Source organism: Panulirus ornatus, chromosome 38, assembly GCF_036320965.1.
Source record: "Panulirus ornatus isolate Po-2019 chromosome 38, ASM3632096v1, whole genome shotgun sequence".
In the NCBI taxonomy this organism is placed as follows: Eukaryota; Metazoa; Arthropoda; class Malacostraca; order Decapoda; family Palinuridae; genus Panulirus; species Panulirus ornatus.
In genome coordinates this window covers 4,345,117-4,358,537 of record NC_092261.1, presented here as the reverse complement: position 1 = coordinate 4,358,537, position 13,421 = coordinate 4,345,117, and the positions used below count along the sequence as shown (strand labels likewise).

The following is a 13,421-nucleotide window of genomic DNA, read 5'->3' as shown; positions in this document are numbered from 1 at the left end:
GTGTGTGTGTAGGAGTAAAGGCATGATACACACAAGGTTAAGAGACGGGGCGCCCCAACACGATCGTAACTCTGTCTCCCTATGACACGTAAGAAGTAATCACGTAAGACCAGCAGGAGAAAGGGACTGGCACTGTTGAAGAAAGCCATGGGGAGCCGATGCGCTACCGCACGCCCTGTTGCACGTTGGGTCCCATGGGGTGCATCCGGTGTGTGTGTGGCAGATGCGGGGGTGGGTGGGGTGGTGTATGTGGAAGGCTGATTGCCAAACCATGTCTCGTATCTGTGTCAATGTCTAGGTTATGAGGATGAGGACAGGATGGGTTTGAGGACATGATTTCCTCGGAAGGGAAACGAGCGTCTTTTAAACTTTTGGAGGCAACGTTGGAAATACGGTGTACGTACATGAGGAAGATGAATGGATATATTTGGCTCCTGTGGCGCGACGGTGCGATTCTTAGGCACGACGGTGTGCTCACGGAGCAAGAGAGGGCTATTCCCTGAGCAAGGCGGTAAGGCTCTTGGCTTAAGACGGGTCTGGCCTCTGACCTGACCTTGAGGCAGCGCCATTACCCCCAAGGGTCGTAAGTTGCGTTCAAGGGTCGTACTGTCGTAACCATGGAGTTAAAGAGAAACGTTCACTCGGCCGATATATATATATATATATATATATATATATATATATATATATATATATATATATATATATATATATATATATCGACGTTTTCCAAATGTAGATAGATTATCTTTATTCTCCCACGTTATCTGAAGCCTGAAATGGTAAACCTTTAAGTAGATATAGTAGGTATACCTTTAACAACGACCAGAGACCTGACTGTACGGTTTACAGATTATCACACGCAAGTATACGGCAGTAAACACACAAATAATAATCATAATAATAATAATAATAATATTAATAATAATAATACGTCCCTTAAGACATTATACAGACGTCGGAAGAACGAGCAAAGCTTACAGCGTCACGAAACACTCAGTGGTTATTGGTGATGGAGATGATGGTCGTAGCCACCGCTGTGTGGCTGTGGTGACTGTGGTTGTAGCCATAAATGGCGGTGGTGGTGTTGGTGTCATCGTCAGTGGCGTACCAGTGGTGGTGGTAGGGGTGAGGGAGGGGGAATTGGACGTTGGTATCGGCCTGGCAGACGTGTGGTCCAACAGACACATCACCATGGCAACAGGTCTGTGACTGCCGGCTGTCACAAGGTGCACGGCAACCCCCCCCTCCCTCAACATCAGCAACCCCTCCCTCACCCCGCTCCTCCTCCTCCCATCTATATGACAATTCCCGGGAAAACATATATATATATATATATATATATATATATATATATATATATATATATATATATATATATATATATATACATTATCCCTAGGGATAGGGGAGGGAGCGGGAGGCTGGAAATCCTCCTCTCTCGTTTTTAATTTTCCAAAAGTAGGAACAGAGAAGGGGGCCAAGTGAGGATATTCCCTCTGTTCTTAACGCTACCTCGCTAACGCGGGAAATGGCGAATATGTATGAAAGATATATATATATATATATATATATATATATATATATATATATATATATATATATATATATATATATATATATCATAAAACATATAATACCCTCCAACAGAAAGGATTCGAACCCAGACCTTTTATCTTCTAAGTGTTTATCCCTAAATATGTGTAGCATCATGAAGAGCTACAGCTGGGGTTCCTGGGTTTACAGCAAACAGCTGGGTGGAGGGGTGGTTACAGAGCTTACATCATCTTGCCTCAGGGAATAATGGAGTGGCGATTGTCAAAAGGCCCCTCCCCCCCTCTTGAAACCACTCCTGCGGAAAACATGTTAAAGAAGAAAATGTGTAAAGGAAAATGGGAAAGTCTGCGAAAATGGCCCGAGTAAAGTTCGCGTCGGGGGTACACTTGACTTGTCCTGGTGACCAAATTCTGGTGCGAGTGTATGGAGCCAGGAGTGTCCCAGGGGAGTGAGTGTGGAGCCAGGGGTGTCCCAGGGGAATCAGTGTGGAGCCAGGGATGTCCCAGGGGAGTCAGCGTGGAGCCAAGGGTGAAGGCCAGCAGGACCAGCCGGTACTGCTGGCCAGCTGCTCCCAACCTGACCCTGACCTACACATGGCACCCTCTTATGACAACGTCCTACACACTTCACATCCCTCTACGCTTCTCCTAAACCACATTTCAATGTACAGCTGAGGTTCTCAGTGCGCACGCGCAGGCGTGTATATGTGTGTGTGTGTGAGAGAGAGAGAGGGGGGGGGGAAGCTGGAAAGTTGAGTACAGCTGGCGGGAGCAGTCTGCCTGGAGGGTGTGCCACTGTCACTGCCAGACACAGTGCTCCTTCCCACTCACAATACCCACAGAAACCTCCCTCACAACCCTCTTACGACACCCACAGAACCCTCCCTCACAACCCCCTGACAATACCCACAGAACCCTCCGACGACACCCACAGAACCCTCCCTCACAACCCTCTGACGACACCCACAAAACCCTCCCTCACAACCCTCTTACGACACCCACAGAACCCTCCCTCACAACCCCCTGACAATACCCACAGAACCCTCCCTCACAACCCCCTGACAATACCCACAGAACCCTCCGACGACACCCACAAAACCCTCTCTCACAACCCCCTGACGACACCCACAGAACCCTCACTCACAACCCCCTGACGACACCCACAGAACCCTCACTCACAAATTCCATGACAACAACCACTCAACCCTCACTCACAACCTCTTGACAACACCCCACACAACCCACTAACAACTTCGTGACAATCCTCCTCATAACCCTCGGACAACACGGACATAATCCTTCCACCACAATTCTCCCTAATGTGAGCATGGAACAGGAAAGTAAAGTGTTTCCAGCAAACAAATAAAACCAACCCCGAAAACAAAATGACAAAACAGGCATCAGTTCACGAGAGAGAGAGAGAGAGAGAGAGAGAGAGAGAGAGAGAGAGAGAGAGAGAGAGAGAGAGAGAGAGAGAGACTTAACCGAGATGGAGTTACCATAAGAGTTCCAAAAAACGAAATTAATGATTCCAAGTCAAAGAAAAGGAAGACATGAGTGGCGCTGGACGGGTGGTGTGAGTGGGGGCACGACAGAGCTCCTGGAGGAGTGGGTGAAGGAAGTGTGGTGTGTCACGGGAAGGGCTGGGAGACACGCGCTCACTATGGCCTCCCTGCGGCACCGACCTGGCACCCTAACATGACCCCTGTACCTTTATGGCATCACCCAAGTAGATTCGTCACCCCCATGACCCTACAGCCTTAGGGCACTACCCTGAAACCCCTCATCACCCTTAAGTGACCCTGCACCCTAAGGGCACTGCCTTACCAACCTCACCGTAAATCTCCCTTGCTTCCAATATCACTGGTAAAACCATAGGAATCAATACGATACGGGTTAACACAACTTTGCTCACGTAAAGACATTGTTATATAATAATGAATAGTTGACCCCCTTGATGACCTAGCATGTGACCAGATGCATGAGAGTCGCGCCAAAGGATAGGCCATCATACTTAAGGCTCATGGCGTCGTGCTCAAGGGTCGTAACGTCGTGCTCAGGGGTCGTTCCGTCGTGCTCAAGGGTCGTAATGTCGTGTTCAAGGGTTGAACACATCGGCCAGGCTGGGCCCCTTCCACACGTACTACAATACGAGACAACGAGCACTTAAGATTTTCTGGATGACAACTGAGGCCAGTGACAAACACGGGAGCCAACAGCGGCGTCTGCTCCCCCACCCTCCGGCTGGCGGTGGGGGTCCTCCTATAACACTCTGTTGACACTGAGGCCAGACAACACGCCGGATCATTAAGCTCCAGAGGGAGCGCATCGCCCGGTGAGCCAGCCAGGTGCTCTGTCCTCAAGATGGCGAGAGTGTTCGCTCTCTCTCTCTCTCTCTCTCTCTCTCTCTCTCTCTCTCTCTCTCTCTCTCTACGGGTGGCAACATTGGACATGCAGCCACACTGTCCTCCCCCCCACAACCACCATACGCCATCCTACCTTCCATCCATACCTTTTGTTTTCCATTTTTTTCGGATTATTCATGCGACTCGGACGCAACCGGTTCCCTGAGGACAAAGCAACGCAATCCACGATTGAGTCTGACCCATTCTAGATCTGAGGTCTTCTAAGAGGCGGGGGAAGGTGGTTATTGTAGCTACTACGAGTTCTACAATCAACTGTTGTTGTTGTTGTGGACGCATTTGTTTTCTGTTACTTCTTACTGTGAAAAATCAGATTGAATGATTTACCTATCCTGCCCCCCCCCCACCCCACCCAACTTCTATCCTCACCAACGTCCTATTCTCGTTTCCCTTTCTTTATCTGGCTGGTATAATACTCACGTCCCCTTATCCTTTGTCCTACATTTTGTTTACATCATGGCATACTCCCGAAACCTCATTCTTTGTCCCGTTCTTTGTTCACAACGTAACACACGTTCACACTCTCATTCTCTGCCGTATCCTTTGTTCAAAACAACACACATCTAAACCCTCATTCTTTGCTCCATCCTTTGTTCATGACATATCAAAGCCACACCCTCATCAATTGCCCTTTATTCATCACATAACACACACCTCAAGTCTGAACTTGGTCCACAGTTCAAAACACAACACTCGTTCTTTGTTCATCACATAACACGTACCCTTATCCTTTGTTCGTTTTTCAGCGTTTTTCGTCCTTTTTTTGTCACGTTATAGACACACCATTACTCTCATCCTTTGTTTATAACACACCCATACCTTAAGACTCTGTCCGGCCCATAACATCCCCATCCTTGGTCGTTTGTTCATCACATAACACTCCCTCATCCTTGGTCCCATGCTCATCACATAACACACACCCCACACACCCTCATCCCTGGTCGTATTGGTCAGCCAGTAAATCCATCTACTTTTTTGTTCTACTGATTAAGGCACGAAGCTGGAACAGTGACAGGTAACCAGCTGTAGCGGGAAGGTGGTGATGCGAGGCATCTGTGGAGGGAGGGTGGTGATGTGAGCCATCAGTGGAGGGAGGGTGGTGATGTGAGCTAGCTGTGGAGGGAGAGCGGTGGTGTATGCCAGCTGGTATTTGAGCCACACAAAGGACTGTGGAAGGCAAGGGTCCGACGAGAGGACAGCAACCAGTTAGGGAGAGTCTGATCAATGGCTCCAGCCGTCTTGATAGTGAGGTACAGACGCCACTAGTGACAATGGTGGGGCTGGTACATTCTTATGATGACATTACTGTCCTGTCCTGTCATCTGCCCTCACATCACAACCATAACTAACGATGAGTACACTCCTCAGCCTCTTGGTTTTATGCATAGGCCTCAGCACTCCCAAGCTACTACAACTCTTTGCCAACTTTCCTCTTATAAAATCAGCAATGTGTTGTAGGTACACAAATGTGAAGACTACCATTAGGGCAAAATGAATGCTAAAAATGTTCAGCTGTCGATCCTTCCAGAATAAGCCTAAGAAATACTGAGAAACTTGCATGAGTCGTCATATATATATATATATATATATATATATATATATATATATATATATATATATATATATATATATATACCTTGGGATAAGGGAGAAAAAATACTTCTCACGTACTCCCTTCGTGTTGTAGAAGGCGACTAAAAGGGGAGGAAGCGGGGGACTGGAAATCCTTTCCACCTGTCTTTAATTTTCCAAAAGAAGGAATGGAGAAGGGGGCCAAGTGAGGATATTCCCTCTAAGACTCAGTCCTCTGTTCTTAACGCTACCTTGCTAACACGGGAAATGACAAATATGTATGAAAAAATATACATACAATGTAAAGAGATAAGGCAACACAAGTGTATATCTATCTCCTTTTAGTACACAGACAGTAATCAAAAGGGATATGTATGTGTATGTATAACACTATTTGTACTGTACAGGGAGGGAGTCCTACATTCGTGAGCCCCCATCTCTTGGACATTTTCAACCACCATACCTTTTAAACTTCAGTATGATGTCTGCATTGACCAAGTCCCCTTCCACTTTATTCCATTCCTCCACCTCTCTTATACCATAAAAGTAGTTCCCATCATCTTATATAACAACTTTCTGAAAATTCATGTTATGTTCTGTGGTTCTTCTATCCTGACATCTTTTGAAGAACTATTCATTATGTACATCATCAATCTGGTTAAAAAACTTAATGGCTGTGATCAAGTCATCCCTAACTCTTTTCTCTTCAATGGTGGGGAAATCTGGTGGGAATACTGAAAACCTTTAGCCTTTTCCTGTAACTTTGTTTTCTTGATTCTGTTACTATGTTTGCTGTCCTCTTCTGGACCTCCTTTATTAGCTCTGTGTGTCTCTTCTGAATGGTTATCAAATCAAAAGCATAATCTAGTTTTGACATTAAGTAGGATATGAATTGCATGCTGAAAATTTCCTAATCAAGGTATCTAAATGCAATTCTATATTCATCCTGCAGAAAGTCAGTCTCCTTTGCAATTCCCCTTAAGGTGAGGCTTTAGGTTAAGTACAATGTCAAATCTCAATTCCCTCTCATGCACAGATTCCTGCAGCTAATTTCCGCTTGGTCATATTCATATTAATGCATTCCTTCACTATGTCCTGTCCTCATTACTTTGCATTTACTCAGGTTGAACTTCAATAATCATGTACCAGACTAACTTTGGAATCTGTCCAGGTCTCCTTCAGACACGATGCAATCCTCACCACTTTACTTCTCTCATAACCATGGCATCAGCAAAATAGGTACAACTCAATGCCCTCTAACAAGGTATCTATATAGTTTAAGAACATCAAAGGTCCCAGAACCAAGCCCAGTATCACCCTATTGGTGACATCATCCCACTTTGAGAAGGCTCCTTTGACATGCATCCTTTGTTCACTTCCACTAAGGTAATTTTTCATTCACGAAAACGATTCCTTCCTATATTCCTGCCTAAAGACCCAGCTTTTGTACCAACCTCCTATGTGGTACATCACACACTTTCTGGCAGTTCAGATATGCTTAATTCACTCATCCTTCTCAATTGCCTGAATAAAGAAGGATGAGTTGATTGTGTATACCTGAACTGCCAGGAAGCAATAAAACACCCATAAGGCATATGTTTGTTATTTTGGTCAACAACCTGTTCTACTACATCATGAATTTGTAATCTCCTTTTTTTATCTACAACGTTTATCAGGAATAAAACTAATATTCCAAACTACATACACAATGGATCTGAACCATTTATATCATAAAATACCTCTTTCCCCAGAAAGTGACCAGCCTGTCAACACTAAACAGCAACAACTGTTGGCAGCAGAGAAGGACTACAGGGAAAGGATGGTAATGCTTACCATCAGTGAGACACAATCCACAGCAAGAAATCCAACTGACATTCCATCATGGAGGATCACGCTACCCACTATACTAATTCTAACACTCCTTGCACCAGGTATATACTTATACTTTCCATAATTACTATTTAATACTGTAAGAAAAATCACTCTTGTACCATGAATATAACGAATCTCTTGATATTATCAAGCTGTCAACCTCCTTCTGTAAATGAACATACAAACAAATGGTTTAGATTTCTACAACAGTAACCACTACCTATCACTCACATAAATCTTCAATCCTCCTTCAACAGAATGCTTGGATCCATAGGATAATCCATATGACCACACTACTATTTCTGCTATGCAAAGTACATGTGAGGCTTATGATACAACTCTCTCCTACAGCATGCGGTATCCAGTGCTATGAGTGTGTCCACAACAACCAGAGAGTAAAGCGTCACAATCGTTTTGTCTATCCATGTGCAGAGTTTGATGGTTCAGAACGTTACATCATGAACTGCCCAGATTCTAAGCTCTGTATTTATCAGAGAATAACATTACCACTATCAACAGGTACAGTATTCAATTTTTCTGCTATATTCAGTGATACAATACTGATTTCTTAAGCTGTTTTCCAGAAATTCAAGCACAGAATTGTAATTATCAAGGCTATTATTCATAAATTCTCTTCTTTTTAGTATGATGGACAGAAAGATACTTATGATGGCAGTGTCATATAAGCTAATGATACTACAATTTCATATGCACATGATCAGATAAACAAGAAAAAGGTCAGGAGTAAGGGGGAATAGTAACTAATTGCATTTATACGATACTGCCATTAATCAAACAGTGCAGAGCACTAATCACATGTCTTGATTGATTAACTAGACTGTTGTTCTCTGTCACCACACAAATTGCATGGTTGTCACTCTTGGGTTCATCTTGAAATGTTCTTTGATTATTCATTAATACTTCTTTTTGAAGGTTTCTGTATCTATTATGCATTGGTGTTTATTCAAATGGCAGCATGTTAGTCTCCCCCATCTTTCTCCCTGGGATATCAAATATATTTGTTTGATATTTCGATGGTACATTCCATGGGATTATTGCAGACTTGATTACCCAGATTTTCCCTGTTGTATTGCTTTCATTTCAATCACATCATCTTTGACTCTCTAAAGTTTGTGGCCTTACTTATATTTGTGAGCATCTTTCTCTTCTTTTTGGGTACAGAGCTCTTCCAACCTTTCATGATATTTCACTTTTTATTTCTCTTGGGGGCTACAGACAAGAGCAAAAGTTCACACTAAGGCTCTGTTTAAATGATACAATGGGTAAAAATGGGGAAAAATAAGAGGAGGGAAACTATTTTAAGAGTTTTAGAGGGAGTAGGAAATCTCTAACATAAAAAAGGTAAGTCATAGTGGTGAGGAAAGACACGATAGGGTATCTGATCAAAATAATATCCCAGTGTAATATTTACTGTATTCGTTAGTCGTTTTGAGCTACAACTGAACGTAAATTCTATTTCAATTCCAAACAGAGTGGCTCATTCTGAATCACTTAAAAAATCAGCAATTCATTTCAAATACTAATTTACTCATTTTGATTTTCTTTGCAGAGAGTGTGATGGTCACAACTATGGATGGCTGCACACCAAACATCACTGATCATGCCCGTTATGCTGAGGCTGGTTTAGTTAAAGTGGGGTGTATCCAGCATAGGAGTGCATATAAACCCCCGTCTTCAGAGTATTGTTATTGTGGATCTGATCTTTGTAATGATGCCTCCTCTAGCCATCATTCCCCATTTATTTTACTAACTTTTACCATTACAGTAATTCTCCTCCATTTTACAAACTGGAAAAGCTTATCTTGACACTATTATCAATGTTAACATTTAAGAATTTTAACTAGATTACAAAAAAGAAAAAATCATTTCTATAAAAACGGTGTCTACGACTATTATGTAACAGTGTTGTAATTAGTTCTGTATGGATAATTCTACCTGGAATGAAACTTGAAATCTAAATTCATTCTAGTTATTAATACCTGCACAAAAACTGTTCATCTGTGACGTATAATGTTAAGATAGATTTTGCAGTTGCTATTTATCAACTTATTCTTTCATGTCTAAAAAATTCAGATCTGTATAAATCTGTCTGTTAAGTTTCCATGTGCATAATGAAATGTCTTGAAGATAAGTATTAGCATTTTTTGAAGTGGATTGTGATAAAAAGTCAGGTCAGAGAAAGTGAGAAAGCCTATATCACAGCACCAGTAGCAGTACTCAAGCTCCTTCCCCATTCAAACTGACTATTTGGCAATCCAAATCTGATTCCAGATGAGGTGGGAGCTCTCTGGGTGATCCTTCAAGCAAACTTCCCTCCCATGCTAAGCATTTCCCTGTACAACTGATTGACTTATTGCATCAAGATTTTTGTAGCAGTCCACTCATCTCTAATCAGGGATATACTCTCACAAACAGCCATATGATCTGTATTAACTCGAAGAAAAAGACCCACAAACCATTAATACCACAATTAGCACTATTAGATCAGAAAGGTTATGAATCTCATACCAATGTCAGTATAATCTCTGGTTTGACACAATCATTCCCAATATAGTGCATGATTCTGTGAGAACATTTACCCCTAATGGAGTTCAGCAGTCTCAAATCAGCATTCGGGCTGCAAGACAGGCTGCACATTATCTTATTGATGAACATGGGCTGTAACAAAGAATACACTACCATTGGTGGCAAATCTAGCTAACTTGATGATATATATATACTTTGGTCTTTCAATATATAAAGTAACAGCCATTAAGAGAATGCACTACACAGTAATCTAGGACCAAGTGCCTACTGACCTTAATCTCAGATATCCTTCCACTATCAACCACATTTCTTTGCAATCTTACAAGTGTGTACTGTAAATTGTGATGATAATATCACAAACTTTTCTGCAGGATATGAACCTAAGTCTTACATCCATGAAAACACTGGGTAATCAATGACCCTGTCAGGTTAACTTAGCTGTTGAGTACCTGAATAGTTCCTTCAATCTAAAAGTCCAATTTCCTTTTCCAAAAGGGTTATGAAACTTCATATCTAGTTTGATGGTACAGGAGATAATTAAAGAGACAATATAACAGTTAAGCCCCTGGAGAATAACATAGCCAGTGGATGATGTTAAATATATAAATACCCTCTACTTCTCAAGTTAGCCACAGACCATCACATCCTTAAGAGATATTAAACAGCTGAATCACATGATAGGTTTGCAACGAGCATCCATGTACTAGTACCATTCACATAAGGGATTTGCTTTGTATAGTTGCTCAAAATTTCTAACTAACAAGCCCTGCATTCATCCAGTATTCATATATACATAAACTGAGTTGTCTTGCTGAGGAGGTGTTTCAGGGTTTAATGAATAGGACTAAGATACAGTAAAATGATTCTCCATTTCCCATACTATTCATCTTATACAATTTTGTTCCTGAGCTCTTAACTGAGTCTTGAGCTAGCTAGTCGGCACTTTATGGAGTTCTGAATTACAATTACACCAGTTATAAAGTAATCAATGAAAGTCGATATCATTCCTAAGGTACAAGGTACAATCTCTCCTTCACCTGAGCTTCACTTGCTAAAATCCTTGAGCTGCTTGCTTTATCAATACCATAATTTTTGGTAGCTCTTAACTTCACAGAGCATACTGTAAATCAAACCACTTTGACAAAGCCTCACATGAGGATATGCTCCATCTCAGAGCCATATTTGATGCACGATGTAAAAATCATGCCTTGGGATTCCTCTCGATTTAAGGTGCAACCTAAAAGTACAGTATCTGCCACACCTGTCATCAGTATTAAAGAATTCAGCACCCCTGATGTATTAACATGGGCTTCCATGGTGTTGTGGTTAACAATGTTGATCTGGAGTCATGCAGGAGTCCACTCAGATTTGAACCTTGAGCACAGAAGTCTACCTACAGCCAACCTAACAATTCATCCCCCCTTTCAAGCTAGTCAGTAAATGGGTGCGTTACTTAGGCCTGATTGCAAGAGGGAATCTAGTTTCTGTGTGTCATACCTGACAGTTAGAGTGGATGAAAGTGAAAGAAGCCATTCTCTCTCTGTTCCTGGTGCTATCTTGTCATCACAGGAAAACCGTGGACAAGTATGAAAAACTATATGTGTATGTATATGAGGCAAATGGGAGTCACAGTCAATGAGTATCAGCAAACATCAGGGAGAATAAGAAAATGTTTTGGAAGGAGGTAACTCACACATCTCACCACAACAAACTGCACAAATACTAAACACAATACATCTGGTATGTTTAACTTTTGAGAAATGTTAATATTTATATATTATTGTTCTCATTAGTAAAAACAATGGCAAAAAAATTAAAAAGAAGTCTGCGACTACATTACAAAGAAAGGGGGGTCAAATTTTCAAGAAAAAATAAATTTCCTTAAGGTTGTTTTGATGAGAAATGGAAGGTGTGAAAAATCAAGAGACAAAAGACGATACCTTTTTTACAACACTGCTAAGAAACAAAGATTATATGAGAATATAATATATCAAATGTTGTATGCAGTATTTTCATTGTGACAGTAACAGGAAAATCTGAATGTAACAACAAATGTAGATAGCAAGCAATCCTGTTTTTGGATACTTCTATAATAATATAAATCATCAACACTGTTTTCTTCACTTGTATTCATAACAGCTTATCCACCTCATCTTATGCTGTACAAGAAAACCATTTGCTAATTAATGATACACACCTGAATGTTTATCTAAAGTAAAGATAAAGTATTATCAATTATCATTTAAGAAAAAAGGAGTACAAATTCAAATCATGCCCAACAACTCAAAAAGTATTAGAACTTTTGCTTTACACATGTAAATAATCAGAAGCTACAGCTTTCTGTGGCTTGCAAAACTGTATCTCACATTTCACTGAATCTGCAATGCTAATTATTTATTACAGTTTAAAAAACTACTTATCCATCCCTGTGAAAACATCAAAGATGTTAAAAAATGACATGACAGGCTGTGATATTGTATCATGTAAATGTTTATGATGTATTAATTATGCTGTATTAAATGTGTAGCAAAGGTTAATGATAACTTTTTTATTTTCTTTTACAAGTTCTGTAATCCAAATGAAAGACTCAGCAAGATGTTAGAAAAGTATAACAACTTTAGACAATGAATGCAATTCTGAGATCTCAAAATTCTAACAAGTAAAGGTGCAATGGTAATAACTTGTACTTCTAAAAACCAAAAACTCCCTAAATCTAGGGTCCAGTACATTCAAGGTTGCGCTAACTTAGAAAATGTATGGCCCCTTTACTTATGAAACACTACTATAGTTTACACCATTGTTCTCACTGTATGAATGGCTGGCAGTAAAGGTCAAGGCTTTTCTTAATTATCTGAGTGATATTTTCATAAATTATGCCCTTTATAATGGCATCTAAGTGACAGTGATGGGCACTGCAAAGAGGAAGAATACTGCATTTACCATCAAGCATGAAATATAAATCTTACAACAATTAGCTAAGGTTGTGTTGCTGCATCACCAGACTGAGTTTTATGATGGTAACAAAACTTTAGGATATAAAGAAGCAAAATGGAAAGCTGTAGAAAGACAGTGAATCTATCAAGGGCACTGTTGAAGGTAAATCAATGAATGCATTGGCTGGCCATGATAGGATTGTGCTTGAATGCACAAACAACAGTGCAGTATCTACTTCTGGGCCATTTTTTTGTTTGAAAGGGCTGGAGAGTATTATCAGGAATGAAAATTTACCGAGCCACGTGACAATACAGCTAAATGGTCTTGTTTACAGATCTGCCCATGGTGCTTTATTACCAATTTTCTTTAGTAACATCACCATCTGTCTTTTTCTTACAGGTGCTGGTAAACTGCAGAATTGCCCTCTGCCAGTGGCCTGTTTAAGGTGAGGCACTAAGGCTACGAAGTAGTACTGGTTTTCAACAGTTCTGGAAACTTTTGCCACAGCATTACCCTT

General features: G+C 41.1%; 1 protein-coding gene across 1 annotated transcript in view; it reads right to left on the bottom strand.

The window, feature by feature from the left end:
- The window catches only part of LOC139760830 (rabankyrin-5), an 89,255-nt gene that overhangs the window by 68,892 nt on the left and 6,942 nt on the right, over positions 1-13,421 (bottom strand). The gene's annotated exons all lie outside the window — the stretch shown is intronic.